The sequence below is a fragment of the Epinephelus fuscoguttatus genome, linkage group LG2, assembly GCF_011397635.1.
Source record: "Epinephelus fuscoguttatus linkage group LG2, E.fuscoguttatus.final_Chr_v1".
Taxonomy (NCBI): Eukaryota; Metazoa; Chordata; class Actinopteri; order Perciformes; family Serranidae; genus Epinephelus; species Epinephelus fuscoguttatus.
Genome location: NC_064753.1, coordinates 26092808 through 26119017, shown reverse-complemented (window position 1 = coordinate 26119017; position 26210 = coordinate 26092808). Strand labels below are relative to the sequence as shown.

Genomic DNA, 26210 nt, shown 5'->3' with positions numbered 1-26210 from the left:
GACGCGTAGTTTTGCTGCACGGCGTCTTTAATTCACCAAGTGTGGGGACTTGGAGCGAGCGATGTCGGAGGAGGACTGGGTGGCAACGACAACAACAACAACAGGGCGCGCTGCTGTCCCGTTAGCATCGCAACGTCCTTCGGTCCATGTTGTTTAACCCGAGTGCACCTGTCCACGCCTCCTGTCCAGTCCATTCCAGTCCAGACTCATCCCGACGCCCATCGCCATGGCCGAGGAGGACCCCCAGCAGCAGGCGGACCGCGGGGCGAGGAGCATGCCCGGCCTGCTCACCGGGCTGCAGGGTGCCGAGGCCAGTGCTCTGCAGCTCAGGATCAAGAACTCCATCTGGTGAGGAGGTGCTCACACACGGGGCACACTTTGATGCATGAAGGGAAAATAATCAAATATAAAACTCATACTGAGTCCCTTTTATTAGTTGTGGTCATGAAGTCAGTACATCTACATATAAGTACTCCTGCATGCAAAATGTTACCTCAGTAAAACTACATCAGCAAAATGTACTACCATAACAACTAAACAGTACTTACTGTGCAGCTTGAGAGTATACAATTATTATATATTATTTTACTGGATTACTGTTGCATTAACATGTAAGTTGCATACTGTTATAGGTCCTCAAGGTGGAGCCAAGTTTAGCTGTATACCCTTATTAATCCACAACTGTGCATCATATTCTATGAGCTGTGTTATATGTAAAATATTAGTGCAGTATTTCCCTCTGAAATCAACTAATAAACTATCAAACTATCGGAAAATACTGAGTAAATGAATCACATTACACCACTTAGTTTACTTAAGCAAAAATAGCAGTACCTAAGAGTAAAAACACGTCCTGCATATTAAATGTTAAATTACTCATGCAGGGCTTAATGGTTTATCATAGCTATAAGTGCATTATTATTACTCATCTAGCAGATTAGAACTTTTCTCGTGCTGTTAAATAGTTCAATCAGTAACAGTGTTATGTATTTTATTCACCAATGATATGTTTTTTTATGTAAAATATGAATCTGTAAGTGTCTGTAGCTGTCAGAGAAGTGTAGTTGGGTAAAACGTACAATATTTTCCTCTGAAATGCAGTGAAGTATCAGCAGCATTAAACTGAACAACTCCAGTAAAGTTCAAATACTATGTACTTTGGGAAAGTACTAAAGTAAATGCACTCTTCAAGTTCCACTGCTGTCAGTGACTGACTCTGTGGGCGTGTTAAGGGTTTTTGCTCAAAACTGAGCTACAGTGTTATGAAAGTATGTCTGATGAAGTCTGCAAACGGCTTCTGTTCCACGAGTGATAAATAATAATACATTTTATTTATAGGCAACTCTCACGACACTCAAGGTCACCTTATAGTCAAAGACTGAGAAAATGATAGCAGATTAAAAAAGTCAATGAGATAAGGAATGAAGTAACATGAAATAAATAAATGACATAATGATAATAACATAGCAACAAATAAATATTCAGCAGAACAAGTTTGCAGTGAATGCTGGATGGATGTTAATACTGACAGACTTAACTATGAATATTGTCTTGGAATCAATAAGTACCCTTATTCATTAGGGTCAGGTGTTAACATGGACAGTGGTGGAATGTAACCAAGTGCATAAATGTACTCAGGTGCATTACACTGTTGAAGCACCTGTACTTAAACTCCACTACACCTTACCAGAAAATATTGTATTTTCTGCTCCTCTGCATCTCTGTAATCATACGTTATTCTGCAGATTAATAACGAAAAAACATATGGCCGCTTATAAAACATGATGACACATTGCTATATATAAACTACCAGACAGTATAACATATAGTAGCTTAAATTAGCTCCACCTCCACAAACAGCTGCGACATTAAAATGTTGCATACACTTAAATGCACCTGTAGTAATAATCTTATGTTGTAATACATGATAATATAAATCTGACATGGTCACTCCGTTTGTATAATTCTCTGTCATTTTAACCAGTGAACATTTTGACTGCAGGACTTTGTGAAGCATTGACACATTTAATCTGGTGCTAGTTTACCCCTTCCTTCACTTCACTCCCGCCTCCTCATCTCTTGCCTGTATACTGATTTGTTGAAGGTGTTGTCACAGTAGTAGCCATCGACAGTCTCTCAGTTCCCTCTGTTTCCATCATCAAAGTCCTCACGTGCTGAAACCAACACCTCCAGTATGTAGTTCCTATTGCAGTGGGTGAATTGACTTAACATAACTCAGTTTCACATTATGCAGCACAAATATAACGGCATGTGTTTATTTCCAAGACCTGTTTTGGAAAGCTGCTCAAACACATACCAGACGTGGCCATGATATTATCCAAATTATTTTTACACCGGTTTATATAAAAGAGCTCTCCAAACTCAGACGTCTTTGCCTGGTTTAAGCTACAAATACAGTAACTGTTTCCCCTCCCAAAAAAACCTAAACCACACAGAATCACATGAGTATTAGTCATAGTGAAGTATTAAATTACCAGCTTTAAATAAAGAAAACTGACGCCTATGTTTGTTCACATAACAAAATCAGAAACGCCGAAGCAGAGCCTCATGTAAAGTAAAACGTTTTAACACAAAATCAGTTCAAGGTTTCAAGGAGCTGCCAATCAGTTTAAAGACTGTTGGAGACATAGTCTTGAATAAAACTGGGCTGGGCTGTGTTAGTGCAGTAGAAAGATGCTAATATGTTTTGAAATTGGTGCTACATGACTAGAGAAAATAGGAAAAAAGAGCTGTGGCATTTTGTCTTGTCAAGAGGTGGAAAAACTACAACTACCAGAATGCACTGTGCCACGCCAGACCAATAAACGCCCCCACTGGTGGTGATGTGAGCTTTGACATTTTGACACAGGAAACAATATGTTTCTGATGACATTTAGGGTGAGAAATTGGCAATACAGTTAAGGAATCTTGGTTCAAATTTGATCAGCTCTGCCTAGTTTTACCATTTGGTCTGAGTATGAGACAGAAAGAGGGGCAAGGCTTTCTCTCAATCCACTTCTGCACTCTTTCTGTATCTGTTACGGCGAGCATACATAAACACGGAAGTACAATATGCAGTTTGAGCAACAGCCCTGCAGCAGATCCCTAGGAAGTGCACCGGGCTTTAAAGCCAATTTTCGTAGTGGCCAATCAGTGGAATTACAACTTCTGATTCTGTCATGTCTTACATTTTTTTAGCATCTCAGCCTTAGTAAAATGACTTGTTTTACCATCAGAAATTGATCAGTTTGGTCTGATAACATTTGGAAAGTCTAGAGGAGTTGCACACTAGTATTATTTTGTCCCCATTCCGTTAAGTGGAGTGCTAAACAGGAAGTAGCCAGCTCAGGCGTTGAATGTCTCTAGTGTGCCTGCTCAATGGGCACAATGACGCAGAGGTAGTGCCAATCATACAGGTAATTTAATACATGGCAGTTGAAACATGTTGGCTTCATGCGCTCCTTAGCAATGTTTATAGGATCCAGCATCCAGTTCTCTTTATACATCCATACCCTAGAGCCAGGGAAAATCTGCTTTTGTGTCATCCTGAGGATTTGAGCTGACAGATGAGCAGGGAGATCTGGGCGCTGGTAAAATGGAGGGAGGTCTGCCATAGTTCATTTACACACACTACTCATATTGTTATGAAACAAAGCTGGTGGAAAATCAGCAAAGTATCCTTTTAAAAACTGATGGTGTATACTGTCTGTGGTTGGTGTTATTTAAGGCCGTGTTCTGACTGGAACACCATTTTATTCTTGAAGGTGAATGAACTAAAGTAGGCCTATTATCGTTTAAATGTCAAACAGCCATAAAATGTCAAAAGGCTGAACGACCATTAAGCACGACAGTTCAGAGGTGAAACGTCTGCAGGAAAACCTCAACAGGAACACGTCACTGCTTACATATTGGGATATTGAATATTTGTCCTGCTCCTTAAATCTTTAACCCTAAAATGAACTGAAGATCTGACCCTAAAAGGATTAGAGCATAAATATTGATGTTCACTTGAGCAGCTGAGTGGTTCATGGTAGAGTGAGACCATCTAAGCTGAGGTCAGCAAGTTCATTTACAACTATGCCATCACTCTGTCCTCATGTAGAGCGACAGTCCACAGTGAAGAGCTTCTGTCATTCACTCTAGCCACCTACCTGGATGTTATACACACCGTGATCCGAACAATCTCTTGCATCAGTTTAGTGTCTCAGGTGTCATTCAGCATGTCTGCCAAATCTGCCTAACAATCACCTCAACGACGGCTATTCAGCACAGAGAAATCCTCGGCTCCCTAGTAACAGTGAATTAAAGTGAACTGTTCTTGTCATGGCTTAGAGCGTCTCCTTATTCTGACCTGCCTGGTGTTGCCGGGTCTTTAAGTGACACCTGCCTTCTGTCTCACAGTCAACAACAACCTGACCTGTCTGCAGATTAAGCACTAGAACAGAAGAAGTTGTACACATGCATCTGGTTTGACTCTGAGCAGTGTTTCACTTGTGTAAATCTGTCTTCTAATGCTGGCTTTTGGCGTAGTAAGAGCTCTTGCATAAGGCCATGCAGTTTATTTTGTCAATTTTTGCTATTTCTTGCTCCCAAAAAAAGTAAATGGCAAAAGTTCATTTGCTCCACATCATTTGTCTGAGCGTTGTATGTGTACAGTATGGAGGTAGCTGGCCTCCATGTATTTAGAATATACAGTATATACAGTCTATGTACGATATCAGGAATCACAGTACAACATTTGAGAACTCTCTTCGCTTTTCCCTGACATATGATTTAATATAATAGCTAAATATTCAAAGTCCCCCTCCACTCAAAATGTGTTTTTCTTATTATGTTTGTCACTGCAGAGGTGTTTTCACAACCCTTTGCTGTCTGTGCACTACCCTAAAGTCTGAGATTCATACGTATGCTAGACTCACAAGTCAGTCTTTAGATGCTTTGCTTAACTAAAGACTGATGACTTTCTCCCTGATTTTGTGTTTAGATGGGCGGATACAATTTCAGAGTTTAAAAAAACTCTGGTTGCAGAACCAATAGTAAATCCGCAGGGCGGTCCTTCGGTGGCTCGCTGAACTCTTGTGCTCGTAAACATTGTCCGACTAGAAATGTGTGTAGTGGTACAAAATGGCTCAAGTCGCTGTAAGTCCTTCATTTCCACAATCTTGTGGACTGAGCACACGTTTGATAAAACGTAGTTAAATCTCTCAGCATCCATTTTCAAGCTCTCTGTGTGTTTGTTTCCTTGCGGATGAGAAAAGGGCGAGCGCACATTTCCGGGAGAGCGTGTCCTTTTCAAAAATGCAAGAGGTGTTGCTTTGTTGCCGGCCGTTTTTGCCTGTGTGTTAAACACACTTTAGAAAGGAGTGTCCCCAGACTATCGGAAGGCGGAGATCTCTGATTGTCTGGTGGCGAGACAATACGTATGCTGGACCAGTTATATTTGGTACGTCACTAATACGGAAGACCTTTGCTGTCTAATACGAGGAACAGATATCAGCAGGGAACAGACTTTAACGCAACAACGGCAAAGAAACCTGAAATCTGCAGCACAGAGAGGACTTAAAGAAAGTTCGCATTAACATAGTTAAAGATTTGACGGCAAACTTTGTAGAATGGGCAGTTTTTGAATGTAAACCAGATGCACATCACCTAGGAAAGGGAAGGCACGAGCGACCTTACTCTGCCTCAGAGTGGCTGACCCTGACATTCCTACCCTAACCATAACCAGTGTGACGACTCTTACTTGAACCTAACCAATCCAACCAACGAAGTCAACGAGAACTAGCCAGTCAGAGGCAGAGTAGAGCAGATTGTGCCTTTTCAAATTGGCAAACCGAACCCCTCAGATTCCTTTCACCATCTACCAAACCTGTAGTAGCAGATATTATTGCATGTTTCACATATACTAACACAGTGTAAGCCACTGCCAGTTAGCCTACAAACAAACATAAATAAAAAATGCTAACTACACTTACCATCCTGACGTGTGCTGGTCGCTGGTTTGGTGCACAACATACTCCTCTGAGGCTCAAGCATGTGTGGCTGAATCTGTCAGATGTGTCATCTAACGCTGGCTATCTTGATGGGCGTTGATCTTTCACCAGTCAACCTAGCACAAGCAGCGCTGGAGAAGGGGGAAAGAGGAGTGCAAAGAAACTTTTCTTAAGCAATCTTAAGTGCTATATTGTAGGCAACTGGACTTGCTTGAGTTTCTTGAAGACATTTCACCTTTCCTCCAAGAGGCTTTTTCAATAAGAAGTTTCTTGGATGAGAAGTGAAATGTCTTCAAGAAACTCAAGCAAATCCAGTTGCCTATGATATAGCACTTAAGATTGCCATGACCTGGATGACTGAGAACCTTCACCGATATCTTTTCATAAGCAAATTTCTTAATTAGGGATAAAGACTAGATGTGCTGTCAGCCCCTTGTCAGAATTTACCATTAAGCATTATGTGGGAAAACCATGTTAAACAATATATTAGTATCATTAAAAGTATTTTTTTTGTACATACTTTAAAATGTGTCTGGAGAGGACCTTTAAACTCATTATAGGGTGAAAGTGTTTATTTATATCAAATTCCTCCTTCAAGATTAAATCAAACAGGATAAAACAGACGTATAGTACATTTTGTCAGTGACTGAAAATGAATTACAGTGTATAAAAAGCTTTCTGTCAGAGACAATGTTACCACGAGTCTGTCTCTTTTTACATATGACAACATATGTTCCTGGTGGTGGGATACATGACCTGAGAGATGCTGAAGGGAGGGTCGTCTCATACCAATCATTCCTCTGCTTTATAAATAAATACACTTTAGACACAAGTGGTCATGTTACACAAGCTTCATACTAATTTATACTTTGTCTCTGTTTTGCAGCAAATCTGTTCAATCAAAAGTGGAAAACATCCTGGTGAGTATCTCTGATGTGTTTTTAACCTACAAATTACATTTTAAATTAAACCTCATTATTTAACTGTTAAAATATTCATTGTCACTTATTTGTGGTTTTAACACAGAGCTGAAACACTGTGGCTTCCTGATGGATTTATCGACCTCAGGCATAAATAAAACAAAAGAACAACAGCAGATCTGTCCGCAAAACGGGAAAATATTGGACAGAATATATTATTACAGACTAATTCTGTTCCTGGGGTCTTACTCTTCCTGAGTTGAAGGTGGCGCTAGTGCCAACAAACAGGAAAAGTCCAGCTCTGGGAGGAAACACTGAGCTCTAGAGCTCCGACAAACAGTTGTCATTTCAGATTAACCTGCGGATTATTTTCTTGATTAATCGATTTATCCCTGTAGTCCATAAAACATCAAAGAGAAGTGAAAAACACCTTTATGACTCCACAGGGCTCAAAGTGATGTCAATTTCTCATTTTATCCAACCAAATAAATGTACACTGGTTATCATATATGAGAAAACAACCAACAAATCGTCACAATAGGAGAAGCTTTTGATCGACGACAGGGTGGTTGCAGGTCCTTAAAAAGTCTTAAAATGTCTCAAATACACACAAATTTACCAATAAGAGGCCTTAAAAAGTATTTACTTGTCTAAAATTCAGGTTGGACGAGTATTAAATGTTCATAGTCATAGCACTGTGAGAATATCCACTGTAGGGGCTGCAGGAAACATAATTTAAACAAAAGGAATCACTTTTTGATGGGTTTACCTGTGCAGAGAAGTAAGCACAGAGTGTCATCAGTGTCATTAGGTGTGCATTTTCATAGCAAGTTCAGTCTTTAATTCGATGTGAAGTGGTATTAAAAAGGTCTTAAAAAGTCCTTAAATTTAACTTGATTAAACCTGTAGACACTCTAGAGACTAATCAATGAATCAAATAAGCATCGCAGATTTACTGAGCTCTATCACTAGCTTTTTGATGAGGGAACCAGTGCGATGCTAACTTTAGTGTTGGCCTACAGGAAAACATCATCCCTGGAGCACTCTATTGTGCAGCTGTCAGTACATTTAACTTATAGAATATTCCAGAATAACATTCAGCTTTTAAAGGACCAATGTACAAACATCTATGACTCAGAGTATGAGCAGGGATGGTCTGGATATGGCTCCTAACATGGAGGTGGCTGATCTAGCAGCTAGCAGCTAACAGCGCAAACAGCATGAATAGAGCTGAAGACAGAATCAGTGGTAACAGAGCTAACGGTGTTAACTTGGGGGGAACTGGAGGGTGGGCGCTGCACTTCCATGATAGCACTGTCACAATATCAGCGGTAACTGCTGTATGAGCGTATTGTGGTGGCGATTAGCTAGGCAGCAGGACACTCACATCAGCACTCACATGCACGTGCAGCCAGACCAGCTACCACACACAGAGGAAGCGTTAGCTCTGTGTGTCTCTGTCCGTTACTCCACTATATATTTGAAAGCAAATAGTTTTCTGCTGCTGTATTAATGCTCTGAATGTCGTATATTGCCCCTTTAATAAAAGAAACCCTCAATGCAAAGAATTCATTGTGAAGTCAAGGCTAGTAGAAGTTGGCTGGGACTTTGGTTGTCCTTATATAATCGCCTACTCTATATATACTGTGTGATGTCATGTAGCTGTTAATACAGATTGGTTCATCTACCCTCATCCCTGTCATGCCTTTCAAAAAAAGAAAGACAAAAATCTCTTTTAACCTTGTGTAACCCTGTGTTGTCACTCTCACTCTTCCTCCTGATCTCTCCTTGCTCTTGCATTAGATGACAGACCCACAGCATCTTGTGTTGGGCATTTCTGATTTATCATGTACAAAGCTGCACAAAATAAGTGTGAACAGCACAAATTAACTATCAACTCCTAAAATACACACTGCACATGTGTTTGTTCTTTGTTTCAAGTTAAAGGGAGAAAGGAGTTCACTGGGCAGATCAGATGACACAGTAACATACAGACACTGACAGTCCAAGTCAGCAGAGCAGGAACTGAGTCACACTTAAAAAGCCAAAGATGTCCTGATACACAAGGTTTTAGCAGGATTGCATCTGAAATGCAGCTCACAGATAAACTGCTCAGCGCTTATGCCTAGTTTAAAAATGACAGTGATTTTTTAAGAGGAATATGTGCATTTATTCCAAGTGGCTGCTCAGTGTTTTTTTACCCTCAGCCATGGGAGAGCTGTGGTTCCCTAACTACTAAGAAGTTAATCAGAAGAGACAGAGGAGCCAGTTAGGGGGGTGAATGAGTGTGTTGGCAGTGTGTGAATGTGTGTCTGTACGCTCAACCATGCAGCGAGCTGTCCAGTCAAGGGTTAACAGCAGAGGATTCAAGTTCACCTCACAAGCTCCCCTGCTCTGCAGAAGCCAGTCTGTCTCTGTGTGTCTGTCTGCAGCCATTTAGACCGTCTGTGCGCACATGCCTGCGTGTGTCAACTGTGCAGCTGTACAACTGTAGCGTATTTATGCCGTGTGTCTCAACAATGCTGGGTTTAAAGTCAGAGTAAACTTCATGATTTGCAGTGTTTGACTTACACCAAACATTGCATTTAGTCTGATGGACAAAAAGCTTAATTTTGGTTTCATCAGAGGTTCTGTCCACCTGACCGACACTTGTATGCACCGTCTCTCCAATCTCCAATCTCCAATAAAGGCATTTTATGCCTTTATTTGATAGGGGTGAGAGACAGGAAAGACATGCAACAAATGGTATGGCCAACAAGGAATTGAGCCAGTGACCTGCGGCTCAGGGCATTTGCGCTCATGTGGTATGTGCCCTCACCTTTTGGCTATCGGGTCACCCAATCTCTGATACTTTGAACTCCCTCAAAGGTCTTTTGGTGTCCTCCCTATAAACTGAATAATAATGGACACAGATACAATGATGTCACCCATTTGGACTGCCATTTTAAAGCCTCGAGTTCAGCATTTTGGCTGTCGCCATCTTGATTTTTGGAACCAGAAGTGACCATATTCAAGCAAGAGGGTGGAGCTATGGAGTTGCAAGGGGTGGATCTGACTCATAGGCAGTGGTGTCACTCCACAGACAGTCTGTCACTCAATTGTCCACACCCTTAGATATGCAAACCTTTGGGCCTTGATAAGATATAAATGTGTGAGTTACAACAGAAATTCACCCCCTGTACAGTTGTCACAAATGTTGAAATTAACTATAGAGACCGAAACCTTTTTGTTATGTTTATTTCTGCTGTAAAGTTGAGCATTTTAAAATGGGTGTATATGGGGATTTACTCTGTTTTGGAGCCAGCCTCAAGTGGCCATTCAAGGAACTGCAGTTTTTGGCACTTTGGCATTGGCTTCATTTTTCAGCCTCGCAGGTTGCAGCTTGGTTTTCAATTTCCCCTTTAACATTGTTAAACTTAAGATGGACATTAAAAAAAAATCAAAATCACACTCTCTCCTTCCTTCTCATAACCTGAGCCTACATTACCCACAGTGCAATGTGTCTGCCACACTTTAGTCAGAGATTTAGGTGTGTTAGGCTAGTATGGCAGCTAATGTAGCCTCTAGCAGTAAGAGCTCTTCATTCGACATCCACACTGCCAGATTTTTGTCACATGTCTTGTAGCTCCAGCTGACGCTGACTCAGGTGACATCACTTGATGCAAATCATCTGATTTCACACTGCTCCCTCTGGAGCCAAGAACAGCTTTATACAACTTTATTCACACATGAAGTAGCACTTCTCATTCACCTTTAATTAAGTTGCTTGGTGTGTTCCTTGTCTTCGCGATGAAGGTTTTGTCCATTGAAGTAGAATAAATAGAAGGGACATTGAACAGTTTGCCATGGTCAAAAGAAAATGCTGATTGTTTTTAGTTGCGATGGTGACAACACATGTCAGTGTAAAACCATAAAACTGAATAATTACAAGGGGGTGAATAATTTTTATAGTTCTTGAAATACTCCCACAGTTAGAGTATTGCTTGGTGTTCAACTCTGTTGTCCGCTGCCATTTAAACAGCAGAATTCAAACAGCGCCTTCTTCACTCTCTCATGTTTCATCCTCCCTTTGAAGAACGTAGTTAGAAGTGTTGAAGAGTGTTTGAAGCTGCGGGCCGTGCTGAGGAGGTTCAGTTAGCACACATCTTAGATTCCGAGGCTAACAGGACACCCAATATGCTTTCTTAAAGCTGATAATTAATTTTAGTTTGTAGAGGGAAGGCTGATCTGAAGAGCAGCATCCAAGATGCCAACAAAGGAAATGAAAATGGTTCCTCTGTGCTGCTGAAGGTCAACAAAACAAGATGTTGCCCACTTTATTCATAAATTATATTTACAGCAGAGTGCAGTATATTATAAAAGAGCCGGGCTTTGATTGATGATGATTGATATCCATCCCCCAAAGCACCTTGACGAAGGCAGTGGGCCAGAATATCGTGTGTGCATTAAAAGTTGATCCATTGACTGTGCTCTTTTTAAATTAATTATTTGTCTGTATTTTAACAGCCTCTTTTTCTGTTGCTTCAAAGTTAAGTTCACTGTGTTGGATGAGCCTGTGTATTTGTTACTACTGTCATATTGGACATGGGGGCTAATGGGGGCACCCACTAGCTCACCTGGTAGAGCAGGCACCCTGTGCACAAAGGCTTTGTCCTTGCTGCAGGTTTGATTCTAAGCGACGGTCATTTGCTGCATGTCATCCACTCTCTCTGCTCTCCTCAATTAAAGGCAAAAAGCCCTAAAAATATCTTTAAAAAAGAATAGACCAGGATAAAAGTTTATTCTTTTCATGTCATAAAGGCAGGTGCACTGCTGAGCTGTATCGCCGAGAACAAATTATTAAACAAGACTAACAGTCCACAGCCTGTAAGCTAAATGCCAACATCACCATGCTAACATGCTCGAAATGACAACATTAACATGCAGAAATTTAGCAGGTTAAATGTTCACCATCTTAGTTTGACTAAACACAAAGTACAGCTGAGCTAAAACCACAGTTATTGCTGTTCATCTGGAGGGTATGATGAATGTGTGTGCCAGGTCTCATGGTAATCTATCAAATAGCTGTTGAGACTTTTTGAGGTTTACTATGCAGGATTGTCGGTTACTGTTTGTGAAATGCTCACCAGCAAAAGTGAAAGTATAAAGCCACCAGAAATTATCTACAGAAAAATGCACCCCCACACACCTCCAGTGGGTCATAAGTGATGATTGAGTGGAATAACTTCTGTATGAGTCTATAACAATGTTTTTTGGGAGGATCCTGCATTGTATACTTTTTAAACCACAAATGTGAACCTGCTGGTGGAGCTATAGGGAAAATAATAGACCCACAAAAATCAGTAGGGTTCATCCTCTGGACATCATGAATATCTGTCCAAACTCTCTTGGCAATCCATCAAATATTGGTTGACTTTTTAAAGTCAGGACTAAAGTGATGGACTGAACGAACTGTCTGCTCTGCAGGTGTAACAGGACTACCCATTAAAACTATTGTTTTGTCCCCTTTTTATTTCTACAGCAAGATGTGGAGAAGTTCTCAGACATCGAAAAACTCTACCTCTACCTTAAGTTGCCTTCTGGTCCGAGCAGCAGCACTGATAAAAGGTAAGAATACACCTGCGGTCTGACTGTATGTATGATAATAAAGGAAGCCGATGAAGTATTTACGAGACAGGAGACAAGTAATCATTGAGAGTGGCATTTCTGTTTATTATTCTCTTAAAAAGTTTTATTATGTGAATGATTCGGAATGGTAAAATTACAATGAACCTAGTGTCATTCTTTTGCTTTGTCATTTGTGAATCAATCAATCAATCATCCACATCTTTCTCAGTGACCAGAGTGCCCTGTCATCAAGCCGCACACAGCAGATGCATGCGTTCAACTGGATCCGCCATCATTTAGAGGAATACCCAGAGACGTCTCTTCCCAAACAGGAGGTCTATGATGAATACAAGTAGGTACAAACAGACAGTGGAGCCTTAACATTAAACACATAAGAATATAAGTCACTGACACACTTATAACTCACTTTACTTCACTGTGTATTTGAACGTGTATCATTGGTGGTCACCTTTTGAATAGATAACAGCTACTAATGTTCGAGATTCTTTCTCCTCTAAATTACTGGCGGCTGAAGCGACAGTATAAATAGCCTCAGCAGGCATGGGAATCACAGAGAGCAGCATGTGTTGGTAATATTAGAATGGAAAGTCTGAGACAGCCATTGAAATGCTCTGGCAGTGTTATGTAACTGTCTTTTTAACTCTACTAGATCAGAAATACAGTGCCCTCCAGAAATATTGGCGCCTTTAGGATAGACAGGTGAAAAGGCTTTAAAGAGACACTATGTGCTCGTGTTGAAACGCAATAAAAGCATTTTGTTTTGTACAATGAAACAACAAACAGCAACACACAAGTCTTTCTTAGGAGAGATGTTTCATTTGCATTCATTAGCTGATATGCACATATTTTCCAAGACTCTTGATTAAATTAAAAACATCCAGCTTTTGGGTTTAAACAGCAAAGAAGACATTCAAAGGTGACGCTGTGAAGGATTTACTGGCATCTAGCAGTGAGGATTGCTGATTGCAACAACCTGAAACTTCTCCCATGTGCCAAGTGCAATTTCCCGGTTAGGATTCATGTGTTCATTGTTCAGGAGGTTTTAAGCGGGAGCCAAATTATCCACAGAGGTCTCTCCAAAACAAACAGACCAGGTTCCACTCGTTGCAGAGGGGCTGCTAACTACGATGACAGACACAAAAACTTGAATGGCCCTATCTCTGAGCCAGTGTTTGATTTGTCTGTTCTGGGCTACTGTAGAAAAGAGGCAGTGCAACATTGCAGATGCTGTAAAAGAGGACCCACTCCCTTTGTAGATATAAACGGCTCGTTCTAAGGTTACAAAGATACGATGATTCTTATTTTCAGGTGATTATACACTTAAGAAATCATACTTATTATGGTATATTCAATTTCTGCCAATATATACCCCTGTAAGTCCTACACACTGGACCTTTACAGATTATCAGGACTTCAGTTAACTCTGCAATGAATGGACTACATGTATGATACACACATACATGTATCGGTATGGTACTGTATAACTATATATAAGTAATAAGGGACCTTTATGTTAAATGGGAATGGGGGTAAAGCAGAATCAACCACCGTTCTGAGAATATCAGAACTGGACGTCACATTGAGTTTAGTCTGCGTGGTTCTCATTTTACTAATGTGGCTAACTGAGTCACTATTATAACTCTTCTGATGCAGCTCTACACACCTAACTTATGCAGTACTTTAAAACCTGGGAAGCCAGGGAAACACACTTCCTTTGTGCCGTGAGTCCAGCCTGCTTTTTCCCATGAGATCAGATCGTACCCGGTGACAGACAGAATTGCTTAGTGAAAGTTAGGTTTAGGGAACCAACCATAAATGCTGATGGTGTCATTATACTCCAGCCATTACATTGTGCAATCAATCAAAATTTACTTTGTAATAATAAACTGGAACAAAAAATGTGTCTATTTGCTCTTTAAGTTTTAAAATAGAAAAAGAGTTTTAACTTTTTAGACTTTAATCACCTCACATTCACAGGTATGTAAACATGAGAACAAGGCTCAGAAAATCATCTGCTGCGTCGACAGGATTGCAATTTATGATTCAAGGTCATGTTGTCGCAATATTGATTTATGGACACGTATTGATTCTGAACATCTGAAACAGTCATTTTCCCCAGTATCGATACTATCGATATTGTCTCGCTATCTCTTCTTTCCAACAGCAAGTTGACACAAACACACCGCTGCAGTGCCCCGCCTCCTCTCACTCACTCACAGTGCTGACTTCTCATCATTCCTCTCATTCTGTCCAGTTACATAGCGGCGTTCGCAGCACTTTATTGTATTTTAAATGTGTGACAGTCTCAGAGGCTTTTGGACTACTGCAAAAATACTGTTTTAATTAATGTAAAGAAGTGTTTGTTTTTAGTGTTTACTACAGTCCAGTTGTTGTTGTCATGTTAGAGCCTTGTTATATATTTATCTTTTATTAAAAATTTCACATTGCATGCCCTCAATGGCAACTTTTCGATGGTATCTAATATCAGTAATTTTTTAGGTATTGTACTGAGGTACAGGTGATGGTTTAGTTCAAAGCTGACATGGATTGTTTTGTGAATCATATTTTCTTAATTACATTTATTCCTGTCTTTTGTGTCTTCCAGGAGCTTCTGTGACAACCTGAACTACCACCCACTGAGTGCTGCCGACTTTGGAAAAATGATGAAAAATGTCTTCCCGAACATGAAGGCGCGTCGGCTTGGCATGAGAGGAAAATCAAAATATCCTTGACTGGAATGGATTGTAACAGTCTGGCCTCTGTCTCTGGTCACAGACCATCTGCTGTCGCAGTTCATAAGCTCTCTAAATATAGATGTGAAATAAAATAAAGTCCCCCTCTGCCTCGGAAGCAGAAGCATAATACAGAGCCCCTCGGGGGAGTTACCGTGATCTTGACCTTCATGACGCAATTGCGATTTTTTTCTGTTTTACAGACGACCTCAAATTGCAAAACTTGATTTATACTCATGGCCTTCAGTCACTCAGGTTAATGGAATTAAGTTTGTGTAAGGTGAGATCACAAGTCATTAATTTAATGGGTTTGGATGTGGAAAAACTTTTGGCTGATGAAGGGAGTTTGCTTTAAGCTCATGTTAGCGAACAGCTGGTGTCCAAGGATTTCTTTTTCGGTAATAATATGTTTCCACTATGAGCACCAATTAAAATAATCTGTAAAAGAACAGGCTCTATATGAACACCGTTAAACACATTTTAAATCAGAGTAGTTTAAGTCAAAAAAGTGACATTAGTCTAAACCCTTGAAGTTCAAGTTTGATTATTGTAATTTTCAGATATATATTTTGTCAATCCAACAGGTCTCGCAAAGAAAATTAATTAATTTCTAAAATCTTAATCATACATTGATCTGACAAATGAACAAATGAAAATTACAGTTTTGAAAACTTAAATTTATTTTCCATAATAGATAGTTCACTGTATATTGCCAGTGTATTTTTACTCTCTGGAATCATGTGTTTTGGTCTTAACATCAGTGTACATACTGCTACAGTGGGCTGAGGAAGAGGCCCTTTGTTCACATGCCATCTTTACCCACTCTGGATCTCCATAAATCAGGGGATGGAGTAAGCACATTTACATTTTCCCTATGAATATTTCACAGTTTCTGTCACTGTCCTGTCATGCAGTGTGCCACACACATACATATATATAACCATATATCTGTTGTGTGTAGCTCCAGTGTGACGCCCTGGAGTCACCGGGCCAGCTGAGCAGCATAAAGGAGGACGTGCGATTTGCAGCCTGTGATCTGGTGTGTGAGTGGGCCCAAAAGGTGCTGAAACGCCAGTTCGATACCGTGGAAGACCTGGCTCGCTTCCTAATCGACAGCCATTACATCAGCAACAAGTCTCTGGCAGCTCTCACCATAATGACCGGCACAACAACAGGTCAGACGCAGTGAACATCGGCTTTATGCCCCCTGTTGAAAAACTGGTCAACAGTGGCATCTGGTGGCAGCTGCCTGTTACTGCGCCTTTACTCCAGTCTGCTGGGTTTTATTTGTTTGATTATTTTTTTATGAGGACAGCTGTATTTTTAAATTACATGACACTTTTACAGCTTTATTGGAGCAGTCTGGTCAAACACATACATATAAAGCAGTGTTATTCCTGGAACCAGTCTTCATCTTTTAAAACCTCTAGTTAATGTTTAAAAAAGGCTTCAGTGTAAGAGAATCAACAAGTGCTCACACATTTAAGAAACAAATGCATTTGCACCTAAGTCAGATGTTGAGACTGAATTTTATTTATAGATATGAATGTTCCTGTTTGGTGTCACAGCATTAAATTCATGAATCTAAAAGTAAGGCTTGAATTGGCATTAAATTAGTCTTAAATCAATCTTCTGAAAGACAAAGAAAGTAGGATGTCCTGTTTTTTTCTGATGTTGCTTTGTAAAATCTCAAAATAACTGACAACATCCATTTTTCTAAAATAATTTACAGGATGCTTCTCGCAATAACATCACAAAGATCAGGATGGTAGAACCAACACAACCAATGCTTGTTTGTCGCACCCTTTTTCTTTGTTTCTTATATGTGGTCATTTGAAATAACTATTGATATGACAAACAAGTGTGCATTGTCATTAATTTGGTAGTGTTGTATCAGGATCAGCTGAGTTTTTAATCTAATTTTTTTTTTTTAATCTACTTTACTTTTGAACATTGTGTTCATTATTGTATAAATGTTTAACTTGGACATTTTTAAATGTGTGGACCCTCAGTTAAAGCCACTGCAGAAGCTAGGGAATCAAGTTAAAAAAAAAAGTGAAGGTGTTGTTTGATGAAGTATTATCTTAGTATTATTGTCTTATACATTTATATATTCATATAGTATGATGAGGTTATTATTTTATACTACTAACAGTAGCATGTAGGGTGTCTGCAGATCCTTAAAACATCTTAAAATTTCTTAAATTCAATTTTTTTTTAAATATCTTGCCTTAAAGGTCAGTCAAATTGAGTCAAGCTTCTGCATGAAATTCAAAATTTCTGTTGTTACAAATCTTTAAACATACCACTAAACCTAATACTTTACTTTATACTTATCTATTGCAGCAGCAAGTGTAGATTAACCTAACTCACCCCAGTAACCATATTTCTATATAAAAGCTACCAGTGCACAAGACCACAAATGTATACAACTTACTTTTGTACTTACCTGCAGTGCTTGAATAAGAAAAAGACAATAAGCCCAAAAATCTGTCTTTAATTTGGTTAAAAAATGATCCTGGAAAAGGTCTTAAAAAGCATTAAATTTAAGTGTCTGATACCTGTAACCACACTGGTAGCATGTATCTAATTCCCCTTGTTTTCTTTTTATAGAGGTCAAGCCTCCACAGACAGTCTCAGCGTTCATCCCCACAACTGAGGCTCACTCCTTCCAGCCTCAGGTGACAACCCTGTCCTCTCCGTCTGTCGATGCAAAGCAGCAGCTCCAGAGGAAGATCCAGAGGAAACAGCAGGAACAGAAGCTGCACTCTCCTTCACCTGGAGAGGCACAAACCAAGAGGGCAGATGACAGTGTGCCTTGTGCCAGCCCCGCCCCTCCATCACCTCAGCCAACCATAGGCATCATGGTCGCTGCTGTCCCAAGCCCCATCACGGTGAGAAAGCACAACTCAATGCACAGACGTATGGAAAAAATAAAATATAGAGTCATTGGAAATTTGTCTTAAAATGGTAAAATCTGGTGAACACAGTTTGTGTCCAAAATCCTCAGTTTTTTAGTCTGCCTACACAGTGAATTTATTAATTAGTAAAGACGAGCGCTGTCTGACCGCACGGGATTCCTTCGATGTTAAATCAGAGAGTGCTCAGGCTGGGTCAGGATCAAACTGGGTTTTAAATATCTCACTAAAAGCTTAAAGATATTAATCCAGAAGGTGGAGAGATTTGGACATAACCAGAACATATGCATTAAGTCTGCTGACTGGCCTCTCCATCGAGGGCATAATGGCTCAACATTCACACAAATCTTTGCCACTCAGCATGAGTAAAATGAGCTCTGTGTAACACCTTAAGTTGTATTAGCTATGTTTAGTGGACATGGACAACTACTTCAAGAGCAGAGTCCAAGGCCATTTTTAAATTATCACAGCAGTGTGGCTTACTGCTTAGAAACTTTGATGTAGTTTAAATCTCAGATTTTTTCCAAGTTAGTTGCATCCTATATGTGTAGTACCTGTCATATGACGAGGATGATATTCCTAAGTAGCCATGCCTGTCTTGAAAATAATACATGGCCCGCCTCGCTGATGGCCTGTTGACAGTTTTATGAGCCTGATACTAAAAGGCTTTAGTTTCACAGTTTTATTTATGGCAACAAATCTGCGTAACAGCAAACAGTACGCTCCATGTAGGTAATGAGAGTTCAAGTTAGATGCAACTCTTGGGATTATCATCTAGACTTCAGTTGTTCCACTTTCTGACTGAGTTTTGCTCTCTGCAGGTTCAGAGAAGCCGGCAGCTGATGTCCCCAAGTCCAATGGGAACAGTAGAGAGCAAAATGCTGCCCATCAACTTCCAAATGTTGACCCAGCCAGTTCAAGCAGTGAAACAGAGCCAGAAGACCCCGCAAAATATCCTAGCCAGCCCTCTGGGGGAACGCACTGCTCGGCAGCGTTATGCGCAAATCCTGCCCAAGCCTGTGGCCACCACTTCTATCACTTTGCGCTCACCATCCACCATGATCATCGGCAACAGCCCTGTTAAGACCATGATGACTACATGTCACGTCAGCCCGGTCAGTTTGGTCAAGATGACAGCCATATCGCTTGCACCCAACAGCAGCAATACCACCACTTCTCTCTCAAACGCCACTCTGCGGCCGGCATCTGCAGGCATTAGTAGCTCTGCAGGTGCAGAAGACATCAGCTCTTGTCAAAGCACGAGGAGTACCTCTGCAGTCCCCATTCTGGCCCCGGTGGTCAGACCCAGCGACACTACTAACACTCATACCATCGATGTTGAAATGGAAGTTGAAGCTATACATAAAAACAGCCAAATGCAAAATCCTGGTGGTCAAGTATTGACTCAAGAAGCAACGGCAAATAGGGCTGGAGGGGCTTCACAGAGGGCTGCCAGTGTGCCCATACCCCAGTCTAAAGGCTTCCTGGGTCTGGAGGACACATCCAGCGCTGACTGTAACGAGAAGTCCTCCTTAAGCACTAACACTGTGGCAGCAGTCGACGGCAGCAATAATGGCGTTAATAACACCAGCACTTTGCACTTAACTCTCTCAACTCAGAATACCAGTGCTGCGTCTTTACTGAACACCAGCAGACCACCTTCGTTTGGGGAAAGCAGCAATGCAACATCAGCAAAAGAAGGTTTCTTATCCACTAAGGGCCTCAGGAAACGTTCAGGCCTCAGCCCTGACCTTTCTCCAGTCAAAAGGGTTTTTATGCCCCAGCAGCCGGAGCTAGAGGGCGCTGCTTGTCTTGGATATGGGATTAGAAATGTGACCGGTAACATCCTCAGGCCAGGACCTCCAACTAGACCTGAGAGCGCACCTGCTACCAGAGAGGTAGAGACGAAAATGAACTCTGTCCCATCCAGTCAAGTACACGCACTCTGCACTTCCTCTTTCAGAGCCAGTGGCTTTTACTCTGTTGCCAAAACACAGAGCTCAATGCAGAGGAAAAACACTCCCACTGTTATGGAAACTAGCACCTCAGTCAGTCACGCATTAATACAGCAACAGTCGGGGCACACAGTGGCCAACGTGCATGCCATACCTAATAACCCTGGTCTCCAAACACAGTCAGGTGTGAGTGATGTTAACAGTTCAGCCACAGGGAGCATGGAAGGAGCTCAACAACACACTTACGCTCAGGCCAACCCTGCTGACTGTTTGCATCAAGGTTCATCATCGAGCCAGCTTCCTATGCAGACAGATATGGACTACTTTCCCTTTGATGATGATGTGACTCAGGACAGCATTGTGGAGGAGCTGGTGCAGATGGAGGAGCAGATGAAACTTAACAACCTGCAGGAGTTTAGAGACTGTGTCACGCTGCAGGGCCAACAGGCTGTGATGCAGGACAACACAATGTCTACCAATCAAACCATGACTGCTTTCTATCATTCTGCTAACAGTCGCAGTAACCCCATCCAAACTCCAACACCCACACCCACACCCACACCCACGTCAGAAATGATGGGAGGAGCCCAAGGCCTCACCGGAGAGAGCCCCTTCTCCCGCATCGCCTCTACAACCCCAGTGGACAGCGCACTGGGAAGCAGCCGTCACACCCCAGTTGGTACTCCACACTCCAACTGCAGCAGCACTGTGCCTCCCAGCCCAGTGGAGTGCAGGAACCCGTTTGCATTCACACCCATCAACTCCAGCATCACTGGTTTCCATGAAGGCAGCACAGTCTCCAGCAGCCCTGTTAAGCCTATGCAGAGACCGATGGCCACCCACCCAGACAAGACCAGACTGGAGTGGATGAATAACAGTTACAACAGCAGCAGCGGGAGCTTAAACAAGTCAAACAGTGGAATGGGAATCCTCCCCAGCTACCAAGGCCTGATAGGTGACCAGTTTCAAAAACCTCATGCCTTCGCCGTCCCTCATGCACGGCACCATGACAGCCATTTTGGCCGCCTGACTCCCATCTCGCCAGTGCAGCAGCAGGTAGCCAACATGGCCAAGCAGGAGGGCTTTGCTGTGCCTGCCCCTCTGGACAACAAAACCACCAACTCACCTGCTACAACTTTTCGATGTCGCAGTGTGAGCCCAGCTGTGCATCAGAGGAACATGAGTGGAAACACAGGAAACCTTCCACATGTCCCTCGTTCAGTAGTATCCCCTTATAACTCTCCTGTGATGCCTGAGATGTTGAACATCTTTGCAAACAGCCAGACAAATCTTGGGGTGAGCAGCATGGCTCAGAGGAGCCATTCTGTGCCGCTTAACATCATGATGCAAACCGAGGTCCTGCCCACGCCGGGCCAACAATGCAACAGCAAAAACATCACCAATGTCCTTCTAAACAAGCTGGATGGGGACCATGACGATACAGTCCGGGGTCTGGGCATCAATAATTTACCCTCCAGCTACACTGCACGCATGAACCTCACTCAGCTCCTCGAGTCCGACCCCAACCTCACTGGCAGTGACAACCACCTCAGCCTGATGACCTCTGACTCCACCAGCACATGCAAGTTGCAGAGGCCCAATTACATCATCGAAAATGCTATTAATGAACAAATGAGTCTCTCAGCAGGTGACAGCCGAGGACAATCAGCCTCTGGAGAGCAGCGTCGACAACAGGCCCAGTCTATGTTGTTAACTTTGAGCTCACAGCAGCAGCAGCAGCAGCAGCAGCAGCGGCGGCATCAAGACGATCTGCAGCAGCAGTTGGATTTCGGCAGCACTGTGAAAGACCTCCTGACAGACAGCAGCCTTACTGCTGGCAGTCAGCTCATGGAGCAGGTGTCAGAGCTAACTACAGGCACGGCAGATTTCCCTTGTGAAATCAGAATGACATCGGAGCTCTCCAGCAGCATCAATGACCTTAACTCGTTGGACACGGACCTTCTGTTTGACCCCAACCAGCAGCAAGGGCAATATCAAAATGCTGCTATGGAGGAGGAGTTGGTGAATGATGCGCTGTTTCAGCAAATAACCAGCGAGGCGACGCATTCAAGTGGACTTGACTGGCTCGAGAGCAAAGATCATCCCACTGTCGGGCTGATGGGTTGATGGGTTGAGCTTTAACGTGTTGAACATGTTAACCTGTGTTTGCTGTTTGTTTTATTTATTTTTAGGCATTTACACTTTATGATGCAACACTGGACATGTTGAGGTTTGTCCAGTTTAAGTGCCAGGCTGAACTGCAACGATGCTGCAACACTCTGATTAAAATGCTGGTCATTTCTCTTTATTCAGAGGACATCGCCTCATGTTGTTTGATCAAGAGCATTTCCAACAAGTAAACAGAAGTTACTGTACAAAAAAAATGTTTTTAATGATGTGTGTCATGTTTCACTGAACAGTCAGTGAAGAAATGATAACAGAGTCATGCATTTCTTAGTGTAAAGGAAGTAGAAATGAATGAAACAAGATTAGCATTAACAAGCCTTTTCCAAAATTATTTCTATATATCATTGTGTCTAAATCTATGAAGTGCAGGCATTATCTAACTAAAGCATAAGGTACAGGATGACTGAATATACTTACTGCTGAACTAATAACGTGTCATAACTGAAGCCTATTTGTGTGATGAAATGAAAAAAAAAATGGAAGTATCCCAGACACCTGTTATCCCTGTAGGAGCTTTAGGTGTCATTCTGCTTTAAATGCATTTTCTTTAACTGAAAAAGATACTAACAAGATAACAAGTGTGCAATCTGTTTATAGAAAAATAATTCAATGACAGGAACACAGAACCAAATTCATCCATCGAATATATTTTATGATCTGCTAGAATGGAGCATATAACAGGATGTGTATGAATTTAAGATAAGAAATGTACTTGCTAATCATATAATCACGAGCGCAGTAGTGTTAACTCCTTTACTAATGGTTGACTTGGATGGAATACATAAAGAATATCTGTTAATATTTAAGTCAGAGTTTCTGAAATGGGGGTACATGTACACCTAGGGGTACTTTGGAGAACTGCAAGGGTATATGAAATATTTAAAAAATGTTATGCTGCATTCATGTGCTCCTCAGATGGTCCCACTTCCAGAGTAAAGAAGTTGTTCTTCTGACTTTAGTGTGTTCACGAGATTTAAGTCGTAATGTGGAAACAACATGAACACTACAAAGATGATGTGTTGTACTTCATTGCTCAGAGCCTTTAAAAAACGTGTTGATAACAGTTTGAAGCTTTATATTACAAAGTGATGCTGTCCCTGACTGGTTGCTGCACCAGTTAAACCAGTTATTATAATATTGCTTTACCTGACTAATGCTTATTAGTAACTTTTTTAACTAATTTAGGTCACTCTATGTGGACAGTTACTAACAGTTACAGCATAATACCACATTACAAATTACATGTGACAAGTTACAAAATTGACACACAACATGTGAATTGACAAAAAGTCTAATCGTCAACCAAATATTTTATCTGTCTGCCATGTTTCTGGATATATGACATCAACTCAGCAACTCATACACTAAAATCTTCACTAACTTTCTAAGTTGTTGTACTTCAAGGGGCGTACATGTGAATTTTCCCAGTCAAAAACTTTCCAATAATTCCCACATCACATGAACGCAGGGTTAATTTGAGCTGGGTCCATGCCACTGAGAATGACAAAGATCCTGACGCACAAGCCCGTGTCTCACAAAACTGAAAGCGCAAATTGATTTGCTATGAATTTAGTAGTAATGGATTCTTCATATTTTAAATGTAGCGTTTCAGTACTCTTCAGTTACAAGGTTGTAGTTTAGTAAATCAGACAATGATGTACCTCTTTATCTAGGCGCGTCTTATACCAAAAATGTTTTGCACTGGTCAGAGGGCACTGAAAAAATATTTTAAAGGGGCTACTCTACTGAAAAGAGTTGAGAACCACTGCTTTAAGTTTACCAAAACCATAAAAGAATGTGATAAATGTCTACACTGTCAAATCATCTGGTTTTCATATTCACATTTTCAAGCTTTTGTAAAAGGCCTTCCTGACAATCATCACTGACTTTGTGCCTCTCAGAATGAGCCAGTCAATTTAAAGATTTAAAGAGCCAAGTCAACCTCTCATCTCTCGATCATCACCAGAATCAAACATCTGCTCAATGTAGAGCTTTGAGAACTTGAAGATGATGATATCAGCACTGGATTGAGGCCTCTTTTGTACTTAATTTGTTTTTCAAGCCACATTTTGCGAAAGTTTGAAACAATTAATATTCTTGCTCCAGTAAAGCCTTTTAATTTACATGCACAGTATTTATTTGTCCATTGTTAAACCCACAGATATATTAAGAAAACAAGCAGTGAAAGATAAGACTACAACTCCTAACCATGTGTAGGTAAAAAGGGAAATTATTTATAACAGTAACCATTTATGTAAGAATTAAATAACCCTCATGAATGTGGGTTTTTGCACTTTTAAAGTATGATTCTTGTATGAAAGAAAAATTATGGGACATAACGCCATTATCCTTAGCACTCAGAAAATGCATTATCTGCATAGTGTGCACATTACTTCGAAGGTGAAGGTTCTCGTCTGAAAATGACAAAATGGACTAAGTGGATGAAATCGAGCAGAAATGAACACTTTATTTCTAAAGAACTGGAACGAGTCCGGTGCCTAATGTAGCACTCGTCATACTGCACTGACAATCTCTTGTGCTTCTTTACGTAAATGCACTGTGTTTGGTTTGGATGATGGTTGAACACTGCATGGCCTGAGGATTTCAATCAAAAAGTCTAACCGCTAATCACTGATCAAACTGTGGAAGTTTTGTTTTGCACTGATTATGAACTGCGTGCAAAGACGTCAAGCAACCACACGTGAGATAAGATTCACAGGGCTCCCTGAGGGGTTTGGTTTCTGAGCCTTATGTCCGAACCAAAGAGTAACTTTTAAATATAACCTGCAATAACATGCACAGAGCTCATGGGTGATATACTAAGATAACAGCCATAACTGATATATTCTGTAATGAGAAGGGTAAAATGGGAAACATTTGCAGCACTGGAAAACATGTCTTTATAAAAAACAATCTGTACAATGTTCGGGATTTCTTTGTTTACTGTTGTTGATGCTTTTGTAAACCCAACAGGTCAATCTCTTTCTGGAGGCAAAAACCACTGTAATTTATTGTGTTTCTGTGTATTAGCAGTAGATCTGTGAGTGTGTTGGTACCGTTGGTCACACTGACTGTATTGTGGTACAGACAGGAGGTGTGCCCGTCAATCTGTGTGCTTTTGTTGTCACTATTTATTTAGAGTGTGATGTTTGTACAGAACTTTGCAAACCATATAATCTTGTGAACTCACAGTAATATGACTTGCACCGTTATGATGTTTTGTAGCATATGTTTTTATGTGTCATAACATATTACCACCAGGTATCATATACAGTGTTCTGTTTGTTTTTGTTTTTTTAGTCCGCTGTGGTGAATGATGAAAAAATTTACCAAAACTCTCAGATTCAAAACCTGTCAGAACTGGATTTGGGCAGAAAATTATCCCGTAAAATGTTTGCACACTTTTTAAAATGTGGAAATGAGGCTATCCATAATTATATGGTAAAATACTAACATCCTGATCGACTGCAAATGCAACACGTTGAATCTGTGTCAGTTGTTTTATACGTGTTAGCAAACCTTTCATTTCTGTTAAAGATTACATCATTGTAATATATGATCTCATTTAAAGTCTAATTTGATTTTGAGCAAGTTAGACAAACTTTTCTTTTTTATGTTTTAGTTTCTCTTTACTGTGTCTGTGAAAACAAAACATTTATTTGGTTAGCACTGATGTTTGTGTTTTAAGAAGACGTGACCCTTCCTCTTGTTCAAAGTGGTTCAGAGCTGTAGAACTGCCATCTACTGTTTCGTTGCTGTGGTCAGTGTACTGGGAATTTTCTTTTTTTTTTTGCAATTTAGCAAGAGCTTTTATAAGGGGAAGTGCTTGTTGATACTGGTTTATAAAGACTTTTTAAAACTAATAAACATTTTTAAG

At 40.9% G+C, this 26210-nt stretch overlaps 1 pseudogene; it reads left to right on the top strand.

Annotated features, from left to right (window-relative positions):
* The first annotated feature begins 146 nt into the window (after window positions 1–146).
* On the top strand, window positions 147–26210 carry LOC125903413 (DNA-binding protein RFX7-like; annotated as a pseudogene).